Source organism: Lissotriton vulgaris, chromosome 3_1 (genome assembly GCF_964263255.1).
Source record: "Lissotriton vulgaris chromosome 3_1, aLisVul1.2, whole genome shotgun sequence".
NCBI lineage: Eukaryota > Metazoa > Chordata > Amphibia > Caudata > Salamandridae > Lissotriton > Lissotriton vulgaris.
Genome location: NC_141689.1, coordinates 1,741,532,537 through 1,741,556,495, shown reverse-complemented (window position 1 = coordinate 1,741,556,495; position 23,959 = coordinate 1,741,532,537). Strand labels below are relative to the sequence as shown.

Below are 23,959 nucleotides of genomic sequence, written 5' to 3'. Positions count from 1 at the left end.
CTCATTTAAAAGCATTCATGAATACCATTTTGTTCATAGTCTCAAATTTTGAGTTGAGAACCACTTTTTTTAAATTCAAAGTTAAATACCTCAGTGCTTGAGTTCTGGACCTCTGTGACCCATTTGGGATCATAATTCTGGGTGGAGTACTGCTCATTATCTGGCTCTACTATCTGCCGCCTGATGATAATTTAAAATAAACATAGCCTTTCCTTAACTTGAAAAGGAAAACACAACACTTATTTATTGTAGTTCTTAGTTAAAAAGGAACTCCCGGCTAGGAGCTACTCTGAAGGTTTCTGGCAACTATTGGTAGTTCGTAATCGACTGGTTGGAGACACTTGGTTTAAATTATGCTATTGGTAATGTGCTCTGACCAATATAAACAACCTTGTAGATAGAACTTAGCACCTCACAGGCAGGTAAGATTGATGTGCTGGCAGAGATAAGTAGAATCAGTCAAGCAGAAAGATAGGAGACAGGGAACCTTTTCAAAGCAATGCAGCACATTTACTGCTGTTAATTAGCATATATAGACAAGTAAAAAACACATGTACTATCCTGAAGTGCCCCACAAAAAACGAAAAGAGGAGTTCCCAGAAAGCAAGCACTCATTGAAGAATACAAGGAGCCAGTCAGAGGTGATAAACAGGCTATGCTCCACAAGAGGTGCACAACTTGATGGACAGCCTAAAAGAAATAAAGCTAGCAAATAGAAAGCCAACTAATATGATTTACAAAACTTCAAGCCAATGGTAAGCAATAGGTGGAATGGATTCGTAGGGATGTTTTCAGCATCTCACATGTAAAAGAAAATGGGAGGAATGCTTGCAATTTGTCTAACCACTGGCAATTTCTTGGGCTGCATCGCAACACATCATTCTTTTACTCATTGTTTTGCTGCCACATTTTGGACCCAGCCATATGCAAATCAGCCTTGAACTTGCCCCTCATGGCACAGTTCAGCCTGAACTGTCATGCCAGGTCCTTCCTGAACCGGAACACAAGCAACCCAGGACAGATTTCTCCCTATTCCTTGGTTTTGCGTTTTGGTTCAGGGAGGATCTGGCTTAGTATGTCAGGCTGGACTGTTCCCACGAGGAGCAAGGTCAAGATTGATTTACATTTGGCTCGGTCCAAACTGAGGTGGTATGGTGAGCAAAAGAATGATGGGTTGGAGTGCTACCTGAGCTATTGCCAGTGGTTAGGTGTATTACTAGCAGTCTCCCATCACCTTCTGTGTGTGACATTTACTGCCCTAGATGGCATGGGTATGCACAGACGTGGGTCTCGTGCTCATGGTATTACAGAAATCAAGCTGTACCTGGCTGTTGAGACCACAAGTGGGGCAAAACTGGCCGTGGGTTGCTTGTGGTCCGGTTCAGGGAGGACCTGGCTTGGCACTTCAGACTCAACTGTTCCCATGAGGGGAAGGGTCAAGACTGATTTTCATATGACTGGGCCCAAACTGAGGTGGCATGGTGAGCAAAAGAACAATGTGTCAGAGTGCTAATCTACATACATAGAAACATGTAGATAACATTAAAAAATCCACCAATTAATCTAACTTAAAAATGACAGTGATAGGGCACAACTATTTGCATTGGTGGACAGAAGACAAGAAACGTCATGATAAGCATGAGCTGATAGTCTGTGATTGTTCAGTAGCTCCATAAGCACTGCTGCCTTGTTTCAAACACCACAGCAAAACTTCTAATGACCCAAAAAAGTAGGCATTGTAGTTTTTGTATTGCATATACCAATAACGTGTTGTGCTTCCTACTAGTTTAAATAATAAAATATCGGATGACAACTTGGATAGTGTTGCATTCTGTGTGCTGATCTGCGTCAGTATAATGTTTCTGCATAGCAAAGCTACAGTAAGCAATGTAAAATATTTGCTCTCAAAAGGTGAGACTTGGAATCTCAGTGTTTGCATTACAGATAACCACTTGAGATAGTTGCAACAGCACCACCGATCGCCAACCGCTGAGGAAGGGGCATTGCAGGGAACGCGAGCTGCGATCGACAGCCACAAATTGCTGCAGCGGCTCTGAAAATCAAATTGGCCAACCCATAATTGGAGTTGGAATTATCTGCTGCTTGGAATGGGAGTTGAAGTTATCTGCTGCTTAGGGGCACAATGTGGAGCTAGCCCCGATACCCTCGCAGTCCCCGGCTTCCCGCAAAAAGGAAGCTGTGGTGAGAGGCTGAGGTTAATGCAGCGACGGAGAGGAAGTCGCAAAATTGACTGCTGAGCAGCCAACTGAGGGACATCAACGTGCTATTGGACGAGGCAGAGTGTGCAGCGAACCTCGCAAAGGCAGGGAGAGAGCCGGCAGAGCTACGGTGCTGCCTAGCCGTTGTTCACCCAAAGAGACTTACCTCTCACATCGGCAGTATCGTGAGCATTAATGGTGTCATGGGATTAAGGAAGCCAGCGGAGTCAGAGGGTGCCAGCGATCTGGAGAGGGCTGGTACACTGCGAGACCCCCCGGGTCCAGAGACTTTCAGCAGCATCCAGTGCGGGGACGGAGGTCCAAAGACAAAGAGGAAAATCCCCTCGGCAGGTTCTGGAACTGGTCTGGGCTCAATTGCAGGGGAGTGCCGGTGAGAGGGGACAGTGAAGCAACAGCGGTATTTACACCCTATCCTGTTCCTACTCTCCGTGTGTTATCACCTTGGGGTAGTGTGTTGCAGTACATTCTTGGTTTATGTTTATAACTAGATGGACTATCTTGGAGTAACTGCCCTGTAGGTTACAAAGGGAAATGCCACAGAAAGGTAAAGCATGTGGGGCTAACAAGGGACCGAAAGATGCTCGACAAAAAAATGCTGTACTAAAAAATTGCAAGCATAAAAAGGACCAGCATTGTAAATCAGTAGAGAGCATTATTATTGATCCCCCACCTAGAATAGAATTAGACTCCTAGAATGCTAGATATTTAGCTATACCCTGTCGAAGAAGCGATTGGAACACCCCTTGGTCAATTTATAAAAGAATTTGTGGGAAAATATTTTAAAAGGAAACCTGCCGTGCGAACACCCTTTACTGCTGGAAAGTCTTCAAGGTAATGACTGGAAAGGGTGAAAAGAATGTAATGAGTGTAACAAGTGACTCTTATTCTTGAAAGAGTACCAGATTTGGACCAAGAATTGGGGATGAAGGGAGTATCAATGGAGGAGGGTTGTTTCTATTTGAACTTCGGTTATCATCGTCACCCTGCCTCTCCCATAGTGAAATTGATAGCCCCACAGAAGACAGAGAAGTCCTGCAACAAGCCGTGACTAAGCAAGAAAGGGAGGGAACGGGAAGTGGGCAAAATGACTCGCTAGGAGTCACTGGCAAGGGTACCCCTCAGCAAGGCCTTATCTCCCTGATACCACTGAGTCCTCTTTGGCGTTAAGTGATGACGGCAACCTCTGCCTCGTCATTACTAGAGGTGAATTTTTAATGCAAAACACTCTTCAGGCAATATTTGAAACCCATAAAACCATATTAAAGAATATTGTGGCGGAGCTAAAACAAATTAACAATTGCATGCCCACTCTAGTACAACCAGTAATAGAGGGGAGAGATCAGGAGGTAAATGTGTTATTCCTATTGATGAGGGAGAACATGCACAGCCCGAAAATTCCCCTATGGTATATATTGAAGTGTCCAGTGCTGGTAATAAAGAGGGAGACCTGCTGGAAAACAAAGATGTGTATATTCCCCATTACAAGACCAGAGGGAAAACGCAGAAGATGTTGAAAAAGAAAGGGGGTCTGAAATGAAGTTGGAGGTAAGGCCAAGGTGTGGCCCAAGAACTAGAGAGATGATAGATAAATGGAACAGGAAATAAACAGGTAACTAGGGGGAATTCAAATAGATTAGGCGTAGTAAGCCATGAGGAGAATAACGTCTTGCTTAGAAGTACACAACTCCGAAGACCTGTAATCTTTAAAGCTCTGGTGAATCAGGTCCAGCAAGTAGGGTAGTGTTGTTACTCCCAAGTCATGTCCCGGAGAGTACTCCCGCCATGATGTTCAAACTCCGTCAATTGCAATTGACGGCGTTTGAACATCATGGCGGGAGTACTCTCCGGGACATGACTTGGGAGTAACGACACTACCCTACTTGCTGGACCTGATTCACCAGCGCTTTAAAGATTTAAATGAATTTCCTTTTGAGAAACGTTGTGGATTTGCATATTGAGTCCTTTTTAAGAAGTACTGTGCAACTCTAATTAGACGCCTGGTTGGAACATAATAAAGACAACGGAAGTCAACCATGATACTAGAATACTGATGTATGGGAATCTTACCTAGACCTATGCATTATTTGATGATGAGATCCTTATAATATTTCTGCCCTGAGGAAGTCATTGGGTGTCTTTGGCCCAGGACGAAACACGTGTCGGCTGTTTGGCTACACTGGATGATACCAAGCCGAGAGGATCATCCCTCAGAACTTGTGTTTGATTAATCTACATAAAGAAAATAAAGAACTTTTTGTGGAAAGGCATTATCTGGAGGACTTATTTGGACTGAAATCTTGAGAATAATTCTCTCTTACTGCTGTATTTCGCTGCTCGGGGACCAATTATTGTTTATATTTCACTGTTTTCTGTTTTGTACAGGAGATCGTTTTGGGCACATTGGTGGCCGTTGCCTTTGTGTTCCCTTGAGCAATTCTCATTAGCAATATATTTCTTTCTACTCATTCATTGGTTTTGCGCAAGACACTACCCAGCCACGCCCTCCTTGTTTACTTTATATTTGGGTATGTAGTTTGATACCAAATTAAATTGGAGGGACCATATAGAATCACTAAAAGAAAAGGCGCTGTCCTCAGTAGGGTGCCTAAAACAATTCAAGCAGAAATATGGAGGCCCGTCTTTGCAGCCAATTCAATCAACCTTTAATGCAATTGTCCGCATAACATTCCAATGCGGAGTGGAGGTTCTATCTTTAGGCTGTAAATTGGATTGGAATCTTGAGGAGGGCAAATGTGTGAAACAGCTTCTTGCTCTCCCAGCATCCACTATGATCCAGGCTGTGAGAGTAGAATGCCAATTTACAGCCTGGAACTATCGGGGAATGCAAGCCACATTTAATTTCTGGCAGAGAAGAAGGGACTCCCAAAATATCACACCTTTGTAAAAGAGAAATAGAGGAAAGTGAATTGAATTGGTTGGCCATCCCAAGTTAAACATGTTTGTTAAGATTTGCATTAGACTACCACTAGAACCAGAACAATGAAAGTTAGGGCAGCAGATCCCCAAACAGGAGCTACGCCCTATCCTAGCCAAACAGGCTTGAGAAGATTTACTTTATTTGGGGAGCAAACCGTCCACCCAGTTCCTGGTAAAAGGGTGGGTCCAATGATCATATGTTCCCTTACATTGAGACCATGCCAAGTCCTAAGCTTAGAGACGTGGTACTGAAATTTAGAGCTGGCCTGAACCCATGTAATACAGACCGGAAGATAAAAACTGCAATGACAAATTAACTGGGGCTTGTGTACATGTGGGCTAAAGGTAAAATGCATTGCCCCACGTATCTTGCTGGACTGCTTGTGGTTCCTAGATGAACGGAAGGAGTTTTTAAAACCTATTTTTATTACTTATAAAATTATTAATAGGGATCAAGCTCTTAGTCTATTGCTAACGTGAGCTTTTTAAATGTATGTGCAATAGGAAGATTTTTTATTGCGATACTGGAGTCTCTAAAATAATTGTTAATGTAAATTAACTAGGGGGTTAAAATGTGCAATAGGAAGATTTTTTTATTGCGATACTGGAGTCTCTAAAATAATTGTTAATGTAAATTAACTAGGGGGTTAAAATGAGATTCTTCCCATTTTTTGATGACGTTCTGGTGTCCCCGTATGTATATAGAAATGTACACTTTACTCCTATCTAGTTCTTCCCATAACTAGTCATGAATTAAGACCTATTTGATATAGAGTGGCAATGCTCCTATTGTAAGTTTTATTGTGCTTTGTATTATTCTTCTGGTTGCACTATTTGTGTTACTTGTATTTTTAACTGTTTTTTTATTGTTGTCGTCTTTTATGGCTATATTAGCCGACTAAAGTACATTGAACGAGCTGCACTATCCAAAAGGCAGCATGGTTCTCACACAGCATTTAAAAATAATTCCAGAAAAAAAACATGAAGCTGTCATTTTCGTTACGTATTCAGGAGTTTTTACATTAACATCAATGGATATGAAAATGTTTAGAATAGAAAAAGCTCTGCTGATTGCTAATTGAACGTCCAAAGCTTAGTTGGCGTAAACTGCCAATTGATGTGCTAGCAAGGTAATCCTGCTGTTTTAGGACGGAAAAACGAATCTATATCATTGACTTATTCTCCTATTTAGGAAAAAATATATATATTCTATATACAGAAATATTTGTCATTCATGGTTTCTGTTTCATCAGAGAGGTAGCCTCTAACTGGTCCATCCAAAAAGCCTCATTTTGTCATAAGTTTGATTTCTCGAGCCACGGTCCTCTTTGACTGTGAGCCGTGTACTATATCATCAATAATTTAATCTTTTCTAAATTCTCATTGTGTGGAGAAAAAATGTTGAGCCATTACATTTTTCTTTTTTTCATCTGGATTTCTATTGACCCCAAGAGGGTCCTACTCTCTACTTTTGAAATCACAGTTGGTAGGCCAAACCTGTTACATAATCAAGACAAAAGCAGGATGCCACAGTGGTCTCCCGCTTCACCCATTTGTATACTATCCTAGCGCATTTTAATATTGCTTCCTGTAACTTAATTATACGGATACATAGCATTGCTGTTAGGCAATTAACATAGGGAACGCAAACCCTGGCATGTTGTCTTATACTGTGGATTTTTATTTTTATAGTCTGAGCTAGCAAATGAGCTGTATCTCACATTCAATACTTGAAATTAACAGACTGCAGTTATGGATTCCACTACTTAGACATTATAAGTTTAGGTGCGGCCTTTAAAACTGTGGCACTGCTGAAGCTTCAGACTCTTTGGCAGTCCACATGTATCATGGCATTTTTTGACTTCAGTCCTGTAAATGTGAGTAGTTGTTCCTGCCTGCAATTTCAAGTTAGACTTGGGTTGTAATTTTGATGGTAACTATTATACACTACTATGTATGTCCTTATTTATTGTTTGGGTGCTTTTATCTTATTTTCTCTAGTTGTTTTGAATAATATGTGGCTGATGAGTGAATGACTTCTAGGGCTAGGTATATTTTGGTGGTTTCTGAAGCAAATTAATCTTTATCCTCTACATTGCTTTTTAATTTTCACTTATGGCTGTTTATGCAGGGGTACATAATTCTATTGCCCGATGACCAGGACATATTGTTTGGGGTCAAGGACAGCAAGTGTTATGTGTATTTTGTTTGCTTATTAAGTAGGTCTAAACCAATATAGCACAAACCCTTTGACTTTCAGTTTACAGTACTACATCAATGCTCCATTATCTGTGAAAGATGAGTGTTGCCTGGAAATATGTCTATATAGTGTTCCTAGAGTAAGACCATATAATTTCCAGGCACTTAGGAATTTATTTATTTGGAATGGGGAATTACCAGACATACCTGGTTTTACTGAGCCGGATTACATACAATATTTCCATTTCTGTGGGGATTTTCATGCACATTTCTCTGTTGCCCTGGGCAGTCATGCAGGGGAGCAGCCTGGCTGGTGAAGTGGTTTGGGTAGGACAGGAGAGACTGTAGTCTGGGAGTGGGGAGCATTACAGGCTCCCACAGAGGCATGTTAGAGATTGGGCAGGAAAATGGATCCCAGCAGCAATGCAGCTAATTCCCAAAGCAGTTTTGCTGGCCAGATTTTCTGTCTATTTAAACAGTCAGTTTTTATCATCAAATTATGGAGCAGGAACGAGGGTATACTAATTCCTCTCTGATCAATTCATAATATGCTATATATAGATTTGCAGAAAAATGGCACAATTAGAACCTTGCTGGAATCCAAACCCTGATGTACCATGAGTCCCCTCATAAACATAAAAGTTATTATCAAAGCTTTTATGTAATTAGAATACTACTATCATTCGCACCGCTTGGCATGGGACCAAAAGACAGGGCAAGTAGATTTCTGAAGCATTTCCTCCCTTGGACAAGTAGATATTTTATTAAATTCCTGACCCCAGTGATTACTGATAAGGTGTATTATTTTCCCTGTAGTTAATAGGGATTTCCATGTACTCATGCCCATGCATTATTGATACTGTAGGAAATTGTACCTGGAAACCATTTATTTATAAATTATAATCTACTTCATATTTGTTTTGTTTAGTGAATAGCATACATCTATATTCCTTACCGAGTTCATTTTGAGGTCTCGGCTAGGCAGCACATGCCCTGTCTCTTCGAGACACGCTGTATCCACTGTGGGCTTACCGCCTGCCCATTGCTTTTGATTCATTTCTTTGCATGTCCTTCGAAAAAGTTTGCTTCTATGTGGGCAATATGTGTGTTCTTTTTGCCCCTTCCTCTTGTTTCCTGCTTTCTGACACGGAACTAGGGCCTATTACTTTTATCCTTTCACTTTAGTGTATTTCAGTTCGTGTATGCGCACAATTGTTGTTTTTTGTTTTTTGTTTCTTTCAGCCCGTGTTTTGGAAAGGTTCCCTTTTGTTTCTTTGGATTGTTGATGCTTTTAGCGCAGTTTCTGGAAACATCCCTGTAAATCTTGTCCTTTTGTCATCACATTTGCTGTTTTCTGAGGGCGACTGTTTTTTTTCTACGCACCCCCCCTCCCCATTGCTGCTGGCACTCTGCGTTGTTTGCCGCTCTTTTCTTCTAAGTCCCGCTTTAGCTTCCCTGCTCCTCGTTACAACTACTTCCACTGGAGAGCTCAACTCACATGTGAGACCACCAGTCATTACAATGGCACAATGTTTAACGATAATTATTGCAACCATATATGCAAACACAAAACTTTACAGCTATGTACTTTATAAAAGGAACTGTTAGTGCACAGTCTTGCGGCTGACATGTTCATGTTCAAAAATAAGGAAAGCAGGTATGCGAGTAGTCTATTTCATCTTCTTTATGCTGTATCACATGAATCCAGTTACTCGACGGGTTGCCAGAGACGATGCTGCCTGAGGTAATTGATTTAGAGACATCTATTCACACTTTTACGTGAAACCTCATCCGCAATACTCCTCAAACCAGCTACTACTTCGATCCTATGTTGTGATGGCTCTGCCATGACAATATACAGAGCTCTGCTACCTTTCATTTAGGTTTATATATAAATACCTTATTCATACAACTTCTGGACTGAATAGAGGGTAAAATAAGACCCGCTCTCCTACTGAAAGTACCTAGCCTGTGTGTGCTGTGCTAAAGTGGCTTAACAAAAGCATGGACAATAGCTCGCTGTACACATGCCAAAGGGAGCTTATGTAATCTGCAGTAATGGTTTCTAGTGCCATTGAGGTAGGGCTGGGCATTAATGATTCAGCTGGCTAACCTCAACAAAATCCTTTCCAAAGCCTGTAGGTCTACAGAGGCAGACAAAACATCCAACCTACATCACTTGAGCAGCAAAAAATGTATAACAATTTTATTAAGTTAGCCCTTGACGCTGGTCTTGTGCACCACTCTCCCCTGGCTGTTGGAATAATGCTGTGAACTGTGTACGACTCCTCTGCCCCAGCCCTCGAGGCTCTCCTAGGTTTGGTTCCAGCTCACCACTGGTGCTATTGTTCTTGTTGTATGCCATTGTGAATTGTCTTTTTGCCCAGCTCCTCATTGTATTTTGTGCCAGTATTTTATTTATTTTATTTGGTACTTCACTTTGTTGTATGGCGTTTTAAATTCCGGATGAATTTTCCCCGATTCATGCCCTTATATAGGTACAACACTTTGCCCTTATATAGGCATAGAAATCAAGCCCTTATTTAGGCTTAGTTCATGCTACCCAAATACAGGCATGGCTACTTCCATCCGTTCATCAACGTCACAACTATTTCTTGGAAAACCAGACTCTTAAGCAGAAGGGACTTCCCCCAGCCTGGATATTGATTTCTCCAAGAAAATCATTATTATGCAATAACTATTCCTTAGAGGTTCATCCATGACGCTCATTTGCGCGACTTTACGTCAAAGCTGGCATTCCTAAACACCTTCAAGGTATAAATATACCTTCACTTGCTATCGCAAAGTACGGTAGTTCGTTGCAGTTCGACGACCTACTTGCCCGACGCAGCTCGCTACAGCAAGTGCCGAAGGAAGTAGACTCTCCAAGCTGACTCACTGATCAGGAAGCTGCCCTCCTCTGCAGAGAATTCCTGCTCCAGTGTTTCGGACTCCACTTGCGGAGTGTTGGGAAATTGAGTCCTGAGACAGAGATACCAACCTCCTTCATTCTAAGGTATGGAGCTAATCAGAACCTAGAGAAACCTTTGGCAATTCTTGGCAGAACTAAAACTTATGCTAAACAATACTTACTTCTTCCCTTGTACTAGACCTAGGTTGGGTACATTGGGGTAGGTGTATTTTAGAAGCACCAGTTGAGTATTTTAGCCTGTGTTATTTGTGTATGTATTTTTACATGGCTTAGAAACCATACAATGCTATTACAGTATTATTTTATAATACTATTCTCGCTGTACGCATTATACTTTGCATTCTGTCTAACAATTGTAGCAGTTCACCTCTCTTGCATGAGAAAGAAGACTGTTCAATAAACCTTTTTATTGAAACGCCCGTCTCTCTCTTTCTGTGCACCCCCTGTAGAAACGAAGCATGCACGATTGACTGAGTGAAATACTTATCTATTGTTTCTACAACTCTGAAGATATTTTCCAGTCCTAGGTAAACAAAGTTGTCATATTTATGCAGTTGTCAGAAAATAATCCCTTCTTGTGTATTCGAGAAAGTTTCTAGTGACCTTTGAGCTAGCTGGCACTCACAATTAAGTTTAGTATATTCGATAGAGACCTACTGACCTAAGTCCTACGTCACATCTATAGTATATATTATTCCAATGCGCAGAGCCTATTTGGAATATAGGAACTACACTACAACTTGACACTGGTTTTCTCTGCTGTTGCCTAACCCCTTGCTGTTGTGCAGTTTGTTGCTGTTTGTGCTTTACTGAGTCTCTGCACTCCTGCCGTTTTTCACGCTCCTGTTTCCTGCTGGTTTTCTGTCCTCTTGCCTCCTTGCCAGCCCTTCCCAGGACTATTTAAAGAGGCTGCATTGCTGCTGGCGAGCTAAAGCAAAGCCCGTCTGCGACCATCCGCGCCTGGACGGGACCCAGCACAAGGAACGCTGGATCTCCTGCCACCCCTCGCTACACCTCATCCGAGCTCCTAGCACTGACCTCCAAGGGCCCCAACATAAACTGCTGCATGGCTGCCCCGAGACACAGTGAAGGACCCTTTGTTTGCCACCGATGCCTGTTCATCTGCGACATCGTAACCCTCACCACATCTATACAGCCAACCTCCAACCCGTCGGGCCAGCTCCAGTGCATACTACTCCACTCTCGATCCCTCTGCAAGAATGCCACAGAGATTTGGGACACCATCACCACCTCCAGCCCCAACGTGATGTTCAAGACAACACCTAATCCATCATGGAGCACATCAACTTCCAAATCCGAATCAATGCGAATTCCACCATCAGATGAACCCTCACCTACAGACCTCTGGGCTACCGCCCCGGATTCTGTGATGCCATCTCAGATTCACTGCCCCCCCTCCCCCCCCACCCCGGCAATAGACTCCAAACAGTACATCAACCTCTTGAAAAGCATGAGCAACATCGGACTCGCGTAACTAGTCACCAGCCCAACTCACTGCGAAGGACACACCTTGGATTCAATCTCGACAGTCATTGACCGAATCAGATTCAGTCACGCCACCGAAGTCACCTAGACAGACCACAGCATTGTCCACTTCGCCATCGTAGGCTCTCCTCACTCTACCCCCCACCCCCCTCTCCTGGCTGCTGGACATTGAACAATATCACTGAAACCTAATGGACTACCGCCCTCAAAACCACCAGACCCACACATCACCAGTAACCTTGAGCTAGACATCCATAACTTCTCTGAATGGATCTCCAGCTGCACCTACACATTGGAGCTCCAGCAGGAACTCCTCGGACCTCACCATCTTCAAAGGTACCCTCTACAAATACCACCACCGTCTCCAGTATGTCCAAATCACCTCCATCGAGGCCAGCGCCGGTCACACAAAATAAGTCTTCAGCCTCGTCGGAGAATTCTCCTGCCTGTCATCCACTAAGACCACGATTATGCCCTCCCAAGCCCTTTGCGACAACCTGGCAACCTACTTCCACAACAAGATAGCAGACATCTACAGCAATTTTGACCCCCAGCAAATCAACCTTGCCCACCTCCTGACACACCTGGACCACTCCCACAGCTTACTTACTGACTGGTGTAGTGTAGTTCCTATATTCCCAATAGGCTCTGCGCATTGGAATAATATATACTGTAGTTTAGACGTAGGACTGAGGTCGACTAGGTCTCTACCGAATATACTAGACTTAATTGTGAGTGCCAGCTAACTCGGAGGTCACTAGAAACTTTCTCGAATAAACAATAAGGGATTAGTTTCTGACAACCGCATAAACATGACAACTTTGTTTCCCAAGAATAAGAAATCAATCTCTAGAGTCGCAGAAACAATAGATAGCTATTTTACTCAGTCAATCGTGCATGCTTTGTTTCACCAGAAGTGCTGAGAAAATAGAGAGACGGCCGTTTCCAATAAAAGTATTTATTGAACAGTCTTCTTTCTCAAGCATAAGAAATGTACTGCTACAATCGTAATACTTGTTATAAAGTACATTGTATATAATACGAACAGTATTCTAAAGTAGTAACGTAAAAGCATGATATGGTTTCTAAGCCATAAAAGTGCATAAAATGTATAAAATACATATAGTAATAAATAATGACTAAACGTACTCAACTGCTGCTTCTAAAATACGCCTACCCCGGTGTACCTAACCTAAATCTAGTACGAGGGAAGAAGTAAGTGAGGAGTAGCCTAAGTTTAGTAGTTCTCTGCCAGTAATCTATTCCAAGAATTCTCTAAGCGGTCTAATCAGCTCCGTACCTTGGTTTTAGAATGAAGGAGGTCTTGTATCTCTCTCTCAGGACTCTATTTCCTTGATACCAGCAAGGGTAGCCCGGAAACACAGGAGCTGGATTTCTCGGCAAGAGAAAAGACAGCGTCTCTTTCAGTGCGACAGCTGGAGAGTCGGCTTCCTTCGGCACTTGCTGCTGCAGGGCGTCGGGCAAGTAGATAGTCGATCTGCTCTAAACCACCTTGTGTTTGTCTGGGCAAACCTAGGCATATTTATACTTTGAAGGTGCTGAGTTTGACGCATGATTGGACTTAATAACGTCACTCAAAGGCTAAATTCTTTGAAAACTCCAGGATTTCTTGGAGAACTCAATATTCAAGCAGGGGGAAGTCCTTAGCTGCTGAAGGTGGGTTTTTCCAAGAAATCGTTGTTGATTCTCGGAACTTAGTGGAAGTAGCCATGCCGTATTTGGGCTGCAAGGCTCAGGCCAAATATCATACTGATTTTTATACCTATATAAGGATATGATATAGTACACCTATATAAGGGCATGAATCGGGAAAATTTAATCTAGGGTCCTAGATTCATTTACAACACTGGACCTCGCTCACAACAGAGATTATGGCCTCCATCCACTCTGGAGCACCAATAGACCCCTGCTCCCACCACGACTTCAACCTGGGACAGGAGCAAATTAGCAGCACGCTCATCAACATCCTCAACTCCTCCATCACATCTGCCACCATCCCTGATGCCTGGAAACATGCAAAGGTCAACCCCCACCCCCACTCTGAAGAAACCCTCTGCTGACCCCAAGCGAACTCAAGAACTATAGCCCCATCTGGCTGCTCCCCTTCCCGGCCAAGGTCCTGTAGAAAGCCATCAATCGCCAGCTTACAGACCATCTGGAAAAAACAACCTACTCGACTTCACCCACTCCGGCTTCTGCTCCAACCACAGCATGGAGACCGCCCTGACAACTGCAACGATGACATCAGAGCCATCCTCTACCGGGGTGAGACAGCAGCTCTGATCCTTCTCAACCTCTCAGTGGCCTTCAACACCTTATCCCACCAGACCCCCATTCCCAGACTCTACCACATCGACTTTAGAGGAAACTATCTCACAGGAGGTACACAGAAAATCCATCTACCACCTTACACCTCTGATCCCAAGGGCATCAGCTGCAGAGTGCGCTAAGGATCCTCCTTCAGCCCCACACTCTCAAACACTTACATGACTCAATTGGCCGACATCATCTCATAAGCTGATGATTCCTAAATCATTCTCCCTCATGGAAGACACCGCGACCACCAGACTGAACTTCCAGAATGCCATGACCAACTTAGCCAACTGAATGAGACCCAACTGCCTGAATTTGAACACAGACAAGATGGTAGTGCTCCTCTTCGGAAAGAACCCCGCCCCATGGGATGACACATGGTGGCCCAAAGCACTCTGAACCTCACTTACCCCCAACAACCACGTCTTCAACTTCAGCATCATTCTGGACAGTGACCTCTCCATGAATTACCAGGTCAATGTGGTAGCCTCATCCTGCTTCCGCATGCTCCAACAACGTTTCAGGTGGATCTCTGCCAGCACCAGGAAAACAGTGACTCAGGCCCTCATCACCAGCTGACTTGACTACGGAAATGCACTCTACACCAGACCCACCTCCCATCTCCTCAAACGTCTACAGACCATTTGGAATGCCTCAGCCAAACCCATACTCGACCTACCACAAATTGACCATCATCACCCCCCGCCTCAGACACCTCCCCTGACTCCCCATCCAGAAGAGATGCCAATTCAGGCTGCTGATGCACATCTGCAAGGTCATCCACAACAATGGATCGTCCTACATCAACCACCACTTGACTTTCCACCAGCCATCCAGACAACTCCAATCCGAGTCCCTCGCATATGTCCCACACATACGTCACTCTGATCCAGCAGAGCCACAGTGGAGGTCGCTCTCTTGCCTACCTCGCCATCAAATCCTGGAACAACCTCCCACTTCACATCCGAATCTCTCACAAACTTCAGGAAGGGACTTGAGACCTGGCTATTCGACTAACTAACCGCCCCCAATGCCTTGATACACCCCAGGGTGATAAGCTGTGCTCTACAAATACTGACTAGTTGATTGATTAACTCAGACAGTCTACACTTACTATCCACACAACTACTGTAGAATAGAGAAAACGAAAATAAAACCTCAAGCAAAGGCAAGACCTATTGGCTTTCCAATGCTTGTTGTTTTTGCACTACTTTATGTTCAAATATGGAAGATGTGTAATGGCTTGCTACTACTGCTGTACCTTCTAGATATTTATATTGCTACAAAAAATCGGCTACTTTGCGAAACACATTTTGGTGTTCTGGACTTTAACAAACTTTGGTATTTAAAATTGAACATGTACAGCTGTATTACTGGTACTGTCCACATTGTTGTTAATGTTAAATCTAATTTTAGATGAGTTTCCTTTCCACCTTTTTCAAAAAGCAGTTGTCTGTTAAAGCTAGTTGTCTCTTAAGCCATTTTTTCTAATTAATTAATCTTTAAATTCACAGAAGTAAAGGGAATAAAATGAGTTAAGTCATCAGAGGCTGAAATGTCAGCAGAGGTACATATTCTGTGCAATGATTGGAAGTGTATGACGCGATAAACGGGATCGGCCAACATTTTAAATATCAATCATGTGTAATCCCATTGATCTTGAATTTTTATATCCAGCTTTCCAAATCCCCGTCCCTTAAGCTCAGTGTGGTTGGCAAAGAATGAGCAGAGTAAGAGTATTTTAATTAATTTTCACCATCTAAAAGGATGTGTTCTATTTAGGCTGCCAACGAAGAAGCCATATTGCAACTTGATCTGCAGACCACGCGTTGTACAGCCTATACACAGAATTTCATTTTAAGGTAAGTTTCACTACGTATTACTATTTTCGATGTTTGGTATCCACTGTAAGGTTTGCCATATTGTATTCTCTTTCTTGCTGTGGCAATTCTTCTATGACAAAGCGGCTCAGTAGTCATTCTAGAAGGCCTTTGAAAACACTAGTGCCTTTTGCATTTTGTTTTGGAAATGGACCATGAAAGATGGGGGCAGGATTTCCCCAACATACTCTGTTGATTTACCATTTGAGGGTGTGCTAGGAACAACAATGTTTGCAATTGAGAATGTTCTGTATGTTGGCTTGGGCTGGTTGTGAATAGCAATGAGTTGTTGACAGAAGCCTTACTGTTCCATTCTGTGTTTGTGTAAAAAATTGTATTAATAAATAGCAACCCATCCCCTGTATTTATCATCTTTATTATAATTGTAATCAGGCAGGTGCAATAATTTCTTGTATTTTCAGGTGAATGGTGTGCAACAAATAATGTCCTTAAAATTAAGAATATTGGGTAAGATACAATTTTGACAGGCACAAAGTTGTCTGCATTTTACATAATCAATTTAGTGAGTACAATATTTAAACAAATCTCAAACTGGTTATGATATAATATAGACTGTTTTGAGAGCAACAAAAGGTGACATTTAGCATGAGGTGAAAGATTACTGGGAGAAATTTTCATTCTGGAGGCCATAGTGAAACTAGTTGTCTACTGGAAGATTTACTCTAGTGTATTTAGAAACCTCCTCTTCACAGCTCTTTGTCTTTTGCTTGTCATTAGGTACTGGTCTTCCTAGACATGCTAGTATTTCAGGGGTGTGGAATTTAATAAAATATCTACTTGTCCATGGGGCAGGTTGCTTCATAAATCTACTTTTCCTGTAACAAAATCCACTTGTCCCTTTGTGCCATGAAATGCGGCGACAAATGATGGCTTCAATCTCATTATATAAGAGCTCTGAAATAGTCTACCTGATTAAGCCAGGGCTCCTTCCATAGTAGGGTTTGAATACTTGCAATTCCTTTATGTTGCCACGTTTCTGCAGATCTTAGTTTGAAAGATAAGAGATGTAGTTTTGTTTCCTTTGTTTCCTCATTGTTTTACACATGTCCGATACATCAGGTCCACATGGAGGATTTCAAAAAGGATCACTCAATTTGTGAATTTAACAAAATGTATGTATAACGTACTATTTGGTGACCGTGACAAAGCTTCTCTGAAGTATCAAGGTCCTGAAGAAAGCTAAGGAGTTTCTGCCCCGTAAGCTGAAACATGTCGACCATAAGAGCAGTGCCATATTTCAACTGTTCTTGATTTTTTTTTTTCCCTTCACTGTTTTTAGATAGAAAGACATATGTGAGGCCACACTTTTTAGTGTTAGTGACACTTATGTCTGTGATGCGTATCCTTTTTAATTCACATTTCGGTTTTCTCTTTTTGCACTGCACTATTTACTCAAAGGAGTCTTGTCCTCCTATACTATTCTCTTCTAAAAAACTCTACAAAGAGGATACAACTATTTTCTTCTATCCCCCTCCTGGCTCGAGGTAGGGTTAAGTATAGTTATTTGGTAGCCCAGATGATGACACTGGACGCGCAATGTGTAACGATGGGACACCAATGATCCCTGGCTGAGTTTTTTTCCTGTTTTCTTGTTCTTTGAGGCCATCCAAATGTTGGCCGCCCTTTCTGCATCTCTAACTTAAATCTGAAAAATTCTTTCTGTCTATCTTTTGTACTATTGCTTCGAGTACTTGAGATTTGGAGTGTCCAGATATTGAGGAACACGCCCCCCCCCTTTTTGTTTTGACAGACTTCGGATTTCTTTGGTGGTTGACAACTTCAAATGGACACATGAACGGTGTTGAGGTATGGAATGTTTGGGTGTTATCTAGGGATTGAAGAATGCCCTACAGTAGGTTAGTGAGTTATTGGTATTGGAGTTTCTGTGGTTTCCAGGGAACTGCCATAGAATGAGTAGTTTAGGTTCAGTTATATTTTGCATCTGAAGACTAGAGAAATGCTTTCCCTTCTTTTAATATAGGTGTGAATGAATCGTATAAATCTAATCATTACGTTTGCAGGGCTCAAAAAATGCACTCGCCCGCTCACAATGGCTCGCCAGATTTATTCAGGGCGAGCTACTTCTAGAGCCTACTCTCCCTTTCTGGCGAGTAGGAAAACAAACTGACTTTTGACCTATCTTTCTGAAAGCAGAGCAAATGTGAGAAGAAAACAAGCTTTAAAGGCTTTTTTGTTGCTCACAAAGTGAATGAGCAATAAACATGCATTCAAAATCGTATCTGGTCACATTTGCTCGGCTTTCGGAGCCAGAGATCAAGTTGTATGGTTAGGTCGATGTGATTTTTCATTATACTAGACCTACAGGTCTAGTAATTTTTTTTATTTTGATAAACAATTTTATTGGTATTTTGAGCAACAAAGTGAACATTGCTTTACTGTGACATATAAAACATTTCATTGCTTTTACAGGTTCCCCTCCCTCGCCCCCAATCTGGTCATTTGAAAGACGAGCCCAGCTTAGCCCCCCATTTCTCTCCAACACCTTTGTGGATAGTCAACCCAGCGATTCTATCCACTTGCCCCATACACGTTCATGCTTAGCCGGACATTTCTTGCCTCGTATACAGCTTTTTCTTGGATGACGCACCAGTCCACACCCCTATTCCATTTTGCGGTAGAGGGAGATGCCGAGTTCTTCCAGGCCGCTGCATGTCTCTTTTGCCTCTAAAAATGGCAGTTCTTAGAAACAATTTATCAGCATGTGAGCCAACCATCCCCCTCCATCACCCCCCGGAGAAGGGCAAGAGGACTATGAGGACCCCCCACCCCAGTATGTCACTCAGTTCAGACACAATCGATGCCCAATATTTAGAGAGGATGGCTCAGGACCACACCATATGATAAAAATCGTCTGTCTCCGTCCCACAACGCGGACATTATGAGGTTGAGAGGAATCCTGATTTGTGCAGCCGCACCGGGGTAAGAGATGCGCAGTGAAGATAGTAGATTTGGATGAGGTGGAGCCTGGCCTATAAAGTGAGCGTCCTAGGGGCCATCAAAGCATTCCTCCAGTCCTCCTCTTCCAGAGGGCCTATCCATCGTTCCCAGCGGGCCTTGAGAGGTTCTAATGGGGATGGGGGTATGGTTTATCAGGGATCAGTAAATTTGGGATATTCCCCCCGCCCACCCCCTCCCCTTCCCCAAATTCCCCATGAGAAGTTTGACCTTTATTGGACTAATTTCGGGGATTGCTGTGTGGTTTGTAATGTGGAGGGCTAGGGTGTGTTGCAGTTGGAGGTACTTTAAGAACTGAGTAGAGTGTAAGGAGTATGTTTGTTGCAGGTCTCGAAAGGAGGACAAATGCCCCCCCTCTACACGTCTCCCAGGCAAGTTATGCCTATCCGGTCCCACTTCTGGAAGCCCACTAGTGTCCCGAACTCCCGGAAACACGTGCCGTACCACATAGGTGTTTGTAGTGTGATTTTTAGTGTCCCAGTGAATGTGCTGCAGCTCGGAGCGCCATGCCAGGAGAGCCGTACGGGTAACTGCTGGTAAAGTGTTAGGAATTGGGACCCCATAAAGCAAGGCCTGGACCTGGGAGAACATGAGGCTCTCCAGTTCCAGTCGATAAGCCGCATCGGACCAACCACCGCTAAACCAATCATGGATCACCAGAAGGCGGGTGGCCTAATAATACAACAAGCATTTGCAATGCAATAGGTCTCGCATTAGGAAGGTTTGAGCTATTGGTCTTGTAAATGACAAATATTTCATTTATGTGTTGGTTTTGAAAATAGCGAAATTAATAGCTTTGTCATTTACAATGCCAATACTTTTATCTTTTGCAAATGTGACACCTATAGCATTTGTAATGCAACATGTTTTGTATTTATGTGACTTAGATGTTTTGATATTACAAATAACAATGGCTTTTAATATTTTAAAATAATACTTTAAAAAAGTTATTGTAATTTATAATGGCAATAGCTTAAACTTTTGTAAATAACTTTTGTGAAGATTATGTTCAGTGTATTTTATTGTGACGAAAATCCAAAAACAGAAGTGAAATATTAACATCTTTTTATGACATTTGTAATAAAGCTTGAAACATTGAGAGAAAATATTTGAACCAGTTATTGTTGAATGGTTGCACAGATTGATACTGTGATGGCAACGAGTGATGTTGTGGTGGCGACGAGTGATGCCGTGGCTTTCAGTGATGCCGTGGCTTTTAGTGATGCTGTGGTAGCGCATAGTGATGTTGTGGTGCCCCTGAGTGATGTTGTGGTGCCCCTGAGTGATGTTGTGGTGCCCCTGAGTGATGTTGTGGTGCCCCTGAGTGATGTTGTGGTGCCCCTGAGTGATGTTGTGGTGCCCCTGAGTGATGTTGTGGTGCCCCCGAGTGATGTTGTGGTGCCCCTGAGTGATGTTGTGGTGCCCCCGAGTGATGTTGTGGTGCCCCCGAGTGATGTTGTGGTGCCCCCGAGTGATGTTGTGGTGCCCCTGAGTGATGTTGTGGTGCCCCTGAGTGATGTTGTGGTGCCCCTGAGTGATGTTGTGGTGCCCCTGAGTGATGCAGTGGTGGTGCGATAGATAGATAGAGTGAGGGCGAAAGATAGCTGGAGTGAGGGCGAAAGATAGCTGGAGTGAGGGCGAAAGATAGCTGGAGTGAGGGCGAAAGATAGCTGGAGTGAGGGCGAAAGATAGAGGGAGGGCGATAGATAGAGGGAGGGCGATAGATAGAGGGAGGGCGATAGATAGCGTGAGGCCGGTAAAGTGGCCGAGTGAGGCCGGTAAAGTGGCCGAGTGAGGCCGGTAAAGTGGCCGAGTGAGGCCGGTAAAGTGGCCGAGTGAGGCCGGTAAAGTGGCCGAGTGAGGGCGGTAAAGTGGCCGAGTGAGGGCGGTAAAGTGGCCGAGTGAGGGCGGTAAAGTGGCCGAGTGAGGGCGGTAGAGTGAGGGCGGTAGAGTGAGGGCGGTAGAGTGGTAGAGTGAGGGTGGTAGAGTGGGGGCGGTAGAGTGATGTAAACATTAAACCACTCAGTCTCTTGCAATAAGCTAGTCATCCAGTTTGCCAAGTCATTCCTCTACACCCCAATGCATAAAGGCATGTTCCCCCTCCCGACCAAAAACTCCAATAGGTAACTTCATGATGGTGTACTTTTTACCAGATGTTCTATTTGACATGAGTGCATATGTTTGGTAGCAAGTGCTCTTTATTCCAAGTCCCCATAACTAAGACATAGTCTGGGGAGGCAGCTATTAGTAATTTTGAATGCATACTGTATTTATAAACTGCCATTTTGCTTATCTCTCAGCACCGGAAACCAATTCAGCACCAGCCCTCTTGCCACAGAACTCGGGCTCCACCCCCTGGCCGGGCAGACATGGACTGGAACGGTCAGCAGTGGCTTGTCTCCCATCCAGAGAAGCCCTGGCCTGCCCGCTTGGGCTGGACGGGGCAGCTCCAAAGCTGCTGTGCACGTGCTGGTGTCTGTCGAGTGACATAGTGGGCGAAAAACGATGGACTGGAATGCGGCCTGCAGCGTCTGCCAGTAGCGGAGACGCTGGCATTGCACCCATCCCTGCTGTGCATGAATCCGAGCTGGAAAAAGGCCAAGGGCGCGTGTTGATGCTGTCAATATTCTCACGTGCAGGCATAACGGAGATGAGAGGTGGCATAAGGGAAAGAGGTGCATAACGAAATGGAGGGCGCGCTAAACAGGAAGGATAAGAGAAGGGCTGAGTGAGACAGAGGGCAACAGAAAGGCATGGGAGGTGGAGACACATCTGGAAAGATGGGGCGGAGGGGGGGGTTAGAGAGATGCGTGCGATACAAGATGACGGGAAACCGAGGGAAAGAGGGAGGATGGTAGAAAGGAGGAGTCGAGGGAGACATGAGTGCCTGGAGAGGGGCGGCGAGGCAGACAAGCACGAGGGGCACGGGAAGAGGAGACGAGGGGTCAGAGAGAAGTTAAAGGTAAAATTAGAGATAGGGTGAGGGTGGGAAGAGAGGGCGAGTGTGGGAAGAGAGGGTGAGTGGGGGGAGGAGGAAGGAGACGCTGAGATGAGGGGGCACAGATTGGGTGAGGGATATCAGTAGAGTCAGAGAGAAAGAGCGACATCGAAGGACACAGTAAAGTGGTCGGACAGACCACAAAGGGGCGGAGAGATGGAAAGCGAGGAAGGGAGAATTTTTTATTTATTTTATTGAATGCATTTCTATATAGCGCAGAATTTACCCACAGGTGTCAGAGCGCATCACCGTAGAACCTAGTATGTTACATTAGGAGACTAGAGCGCGAGAGAGACCGATGAGAGGACACAAACTAAAGGAGACAAAAAAGTAGGTGGACGGTGGAAGAAGAGACACGGTTTAAGAGGGGCAAAGACAGACAGACACAGGGGGATGGGGTGATGGAGACATGGAAAGGGGCGGGTGATTAAGGGACACAGTGTTGGAATGCGGCCTGCTGCATTTGCCAGTAGCTGAGACGCTGGCATTGCACCCATCCCCGCTGTGCATGAATCCGAGCTGGAAAGAGGGCGCGTGTTGATGCTGTCAGTATCCTCACGTGCAGGCATAACGGAGATGAGAGGTGGCATAAGAAAAAGAGGGGCATAACGAAATGGAGGGCGCGCAAAACAGGAAGGATGAGAGAATGGCTGAGTGAGACAGGGCAACAGAAAGAGACATGGGAGGGGGAGACACATCTGGAAAGATGAGGGGGGGTTAGAGAGATGCGTGCAAGAAAAGATGACGGGAAACAGAGGGACAGAGGGAAAGAGGGAGAATGGTAGAAAGGAGGAGTCGAGGGAGACCTGAGTGCCTGAAGAAGGGCGGCGAGGCAGACATGCACGAGGGGCACGGGAAGAGGAGACCAGGGGTCAGAGAGAAGTTAAAAGTAAAATTAGAGATAGGGTGAGGGTGGGAAGAGAGGGCGAGGGTGGGAAGATAGGGTGAGTGGGGGGGGAGGGCGAAGTATACGCTGAGATGAGGGGGCACAGATTGAGAGAAAGAGAGACAACCAAGGACACAGTAAAGTGGCTGCAAAATTAAATTAAAAGCGGCCAGGAAATGCAAGCGGCCGGGAAATGCGCATTTCTTTCTACTGTGAAGCAGGGATGTAATTAGGGGGGAGGAGAAGTGAGGCCGAGCGGGAGGGAAGCGCTGGCTCTCGGCATTGGGTGGGCGGGGCGCTGTTCCCCTTGAAGTGAAGCTCTTGGAGGCAGGTGGCTGGGGAGCAAATGGCAAGCTCGTGCACGAGCACATGCACTCCACTTAATCTGCTTGGTGGTTTCAGAGCTTGGTTTGCCCTCTATACTCTCGTCCAATTATCGCTTGCGCGATTAATAGGACGAGATCTAAAAAGGGGTTAGTCATCCACATTCCCCCTTCATATGGGGCCCGCTGGCAGTGTATCAAAGCCAGTCGCGGTCTCGATCAAGTAACATTATTATGATTTTTCGACCCCTGCATAGCTGTATGCAGAGAGGCCCAGAGAGGCGCCATCTCTTCAGGGCTCAGGAATTGAGGCATGGTATGGACCATTGCTCTCTTATGGAGAAGGAAATTTGTAAAGTCGGGGGTTATCTCAGGAAATATGATAAAATATGGGGGACATGGTGGAAACACTCCCAAACGCTAGAGCTCTGTTTTATACATAAACCTTTTTTGCCGGACCTTCGCAGGTATCAACACATGCTGCCTCCCCGCCCCCTTCCTTTCCTCCCTCTGGTTCTGACTCCGTCCTGCTTGCCCCCCCCTTAAGGTATTGGTACACATTAGGTTCAGAATGCACTGCATAGCTCCAACTAAGATGGGAGCATTCATACTCAGACGCATCATACACTTCAGCTAATTCCCTTATGGATAGCCCTTTTTGCTCGTTCATGTACCAAGGTTGATCACACGGTGATCATCTATCAGTGGTGTAATTTGTGCTTGTCTT

The 23,959-nt window shown here is 44.2% G+C and overlaps 1 protein-coding gene across 2 annotated transcripts in view; it reads left to right on the top strand.

Moving 5' to 3' along the window:
* Nucleotides 1-23,959, top strand: part of ELF2 (E74 like ETS transcription factor 2) — a 583,385-nt gene that overhangs the window by 5,952 nt on the left and 553,474 nt on the right. For both annotated transcript variants that reach the window (XM_086962169.1, XM_086962168.1), the window contains exon 2: nucleotides 15,931-16,010. The gene's annotated coding sequence lies outside the window, so the exon portion shown is untranslated. The remainder of the gene's footprint in view (nucleotides 1-15,930; nucleotides 16,011-23,959) is intronic.